The sequence below is a fragment of the Ixodes scapularis genome, unplaced genomic scaffold (assembly GCF_016920785.2).
Source record: "Ixodes scapularis isolate PalLabHiFi unplaced genomic scaffold, ASM1692078v2 PGA_scaffold8__174_contigs__length_109621045, whole genome shotgun sequence".
NCBI lineage: Eukaryota > Metazoa > Arthropoda > Arachnida > Ixodida > Ixodidae > Ixodes > Ixodes scapularis.
Window position 1 is genome coordinate 15,375,225 of NW_024609883.1, and position 3,508 is coordinate 15,378,732.

The 3,508-nt window shown below is 48.1% G+C and overlaps 1 pseudogene; it reads right to left on the bottom strand.

The window, feature by feature from the left end:
• Window positions 1-1,740: 1,740 nt before the first annotated feature.
• On the bottom strand, window positions 1,741-3,066 carry LOC120846667 (annotated as a pseudogene).
• Window positions 3,067-3,508: the final 442 nt, after the last annotated feature.

Genomic DNA, 3,508 nt, shown 5'->3' on the forward strand with positions numbered 1-3,508 from the left:
AAAGCAGGGACCCGTCACATCATTTGGGTGGCTGACCAACCAGCAATAGCCATATGTTCCTCTGCGCGAATTAATTTACTTTAGAAATTTTAGTGAATCACTATCAAATAGGTGACAGTGGATACAATCATGCGCTCTGTCTCTTCTATTATAAATGGAAGCTAACCAGGAATTAAGCTTAATGCACGCTATTGTTACTAAAGCCAACAATGAAAGTAATAGTCGAGAAGCAGTTGTAGACAGAAACAAAGCCTACAGGATATGTGCAAACAAGGGGGGCATCACCAAGTTTGTGGTTTCACATGTTTTCCGATTGAATTGTATGGTCGGTTAGCTTCGGTGGCACTTTAGCTGGGTGCAGGGATATATGCAAAGTGCCACCAAGAAGCTGTGTGTAAGCAATTTGAGTTTACTCCTAGACTAGCCATTTTGAACTACCATATTTTGGTCGAGGTACAGTATTTGTGATGAAAAAAGAAAAATATTCCAACCTGAGATAGCGTATGGGAGCTCAAACAGAAGAAAGTGAGGCTATCAAAAGTATGTCCCAAATGTCTCCACTTTAGACGAGAAATTTAGCCAGTGCAGTACGACTGCCAGCCTGGCGACTTGAATGTCGATCACACAGTAGCAACAGACACACTTAGTGTTGGATAAGTACATAAAAAGAGTTCTTAAAGTCAAGTGCAACGTGGTTGAGAGGTTATGTACTTCAAGTAAAGTTGTAAGTACATTGGGGGCAATGTACCTCAACAAAGGTGCTTAAATACAGTGTACTTTTAAATTAAAGTACAACAACACATTACTTTATTATATGCACAGTCCCACGGCTAATTAAGCATGGTAGGGACAAGGAAAATCCCTACAGATTTCCCCAGCACCGTTCTCCTTTTAGGCGCTCGTGTAACGCTCAACATGCGACACTGACAAATAAAAGTAAGGAGGTTCATCTTGGCACTACGAAAATGTTTCACACACTTAGTCCTTAGGCCTCAGCATTCATGGATAAAAGAAAAGATCCCACTTTGGGACTAGTTCACCATCCAAGTACAAGCCAAGGCGTTGCGAGCACACTTCTTCTCCTGGCTTCCTAAGGAAGAAGTTGCCCGTCCGGTGCACCTTGAAGCTATACTTGTGCCTGCGGAAAGCCTGCACCTGGAGCGCTTCCTGAAAAAGGATTGGGTCCCCATCAATTATGTACACGGCAGTCACTTGAGCAAAGCTCAGACTGGTTGTCTTGTCCATGACGAGTATGGCATCCCTGCGGTAGTCGCCCGTGCTGGTGCTGATGGATTTGGCCTCCCAAACTTGACCTTTGATTGCCAAGCTCTGTGCGCAAGGGGGCAGCGTGCCAGGGTCTACTTTTCTTGATCCCAGGGCAGAGAGAGGCTTGTCGAGGACATAGGTCTGGTGTCGATAGCTTTCCAGAAGCTGATGGCGCATTGTTAGCGTTTTGGATATGTTCCGGAAGTTCTTCACTTTTGAGGCCATGCTTTTGAAGTACTTGTGTTTTTCCTCAAACCTCATGCACCAGAACTGCCGGAGGGGTCCAAACTCCGAGATAATACGAGGGTAGTGCACCATGTAGTGCAGTTTGGCAGTTACGCTGGCGGATGAGTACAGGTCATGGTAGGCGCGAAGAAAATCTTGATTTTGGTCTTCCAGGTATGGTAGAAATCCAGCTGGAACTTCGGTTGCAAGGACCATGTCGACAATCTCGCGATACCTCAGGTACAGATTTCAGTGTGCGTTGCCCTCGGGAATGTTGGATGCAAGCATCTGGGGCAGTAGCCGGAAAAGGCACCCCTTTTGCGAGGCGGTGCCCTTTAAGGCACGATGGTCCTTGGCAAAGTTAGGGTCCAAGTCTTCGGGCTGGTTTTTTTTGTCATGAAAACCCACCTTGAAGGCAGCTACGTTCTTGAAATCTGCCAATTCAAGCGTTCCTTCGGAGACAAGGCCTTGAAGGACGTGGTGCAACACAAGTGCAACTCCTCCTTCAAAGAGGTCGTGCATCAGATCAGACATGAGCTGCTTGGTGATGTAGAAGTGTCCCAGTGCCAGCATAGGAGAAGGTCCTGTGACACCATACATCTTCTTGAGTGCTGAGTTGACTGCAATTGATGTCAGATGTTCTTTGTGTGTGGCTGCACTCCTTAACGCACACAGTCCCTCTTTTGTAAGGTCTGGCAGCTTTGGCTTGAGGGCCATGCAAATGCGGCAGACCCTGCCACTGCTAAAGCAGCAGGAAAACCCACCAAGTTTGTTTAAGGAGAGATTATCACCGCAAACTCCTACAACCGCAACTTTCACGGTGACGATGCTTCCCTGCATTTGGACCTGAAGCCCATTGTTGTTGAGCTCCTTCAGGTCATGAAGGAGGGTCTGTAACAATTTGTCTAGGCCCTCCCTCTCAACGTCCTGGTATTTCGCCATCAAGGTGAGGTGGATGTTCTTGAGCTCCGACCGATAGCGTGGGTGCAGGTTAAGCACCGAAAATTAGACCACATGTAGCTTGTGTCTCTTCTGCTTTGCCCCTAGGGGATTCGTGATGCCCAGCTCGTCCGTATACAGCAGAATGTGCAGCATATGCACAGGTTCATTGTGCATACCAGTCTGCACTTCTTTGATTGCCTTGCCATCGCGGAAGCACCGCAGTATTTGCGGCCCGGTCGTCTCTTGTTCAGTCTCCTGTAGGAGATGTTTTGACAGCTCAGGTACTTGAAGCAGGTTCTTGATCACCTTGCCAATGGGCACGTATTGAAAAGACAAGCTTTGAGGATTTGCCAGAGAGTGGTCCTCAGGTTTCACGTAAGGCAGGTTGCCAATGACGAACTGTTCTCGCTGGTACGTGCTTTTCACTTGTTCGAACAAGCATCCTGGGAACTCGTTGCCAAATATTCTACGACTGTCCTTCGGGTCATTGGCACCAAATATCTCCCCGGCCTGTTGGGCCTGTTTTGCATACTTGCTTAGTATGGTTTGAAGAAGGCACTGAAAATCGCCAAAGATTTTCTCTGATGTAGCATGGGGAACTTTATGTTCCTCTGCTAGCTTGAAGAAGAACATGCAGATGTTCTTCTGCACTCTCTGCACGAATTGGTCGAAGGTCTCCCATGGAGGGGCGGTAGGCCCGGCATCGCGCGGCGAGCAGAGGGTCCCTCATCTGAATGCAGGGGGTCGGTGCTCCCACAAGCTTCTGGTTCTTCAGTATCAACGTCACAGGATTCAGAGGTGTTGCCATCCGATGGCGTGAGGTACTGACGGTGGTGGCGATAAAGGTGAGTGCGATAGGATTGGAACACCTTGTACGTTTGACAGCAGCCATCAACCCCACAGCGCACAACGAAGTTCGACTGAGAGCTGTGTACCTCCGCAATGTGCGTTACTACGCGCGTAAGTTTCTCCGCGAAAAACGGACAAAGGAAGCAACGGTGAAAGGTCATCTTCAACGGGGAAAATCACATAGTTCATACCGGTAAATCACCTCAACATCGGACCCGCGGGCAAC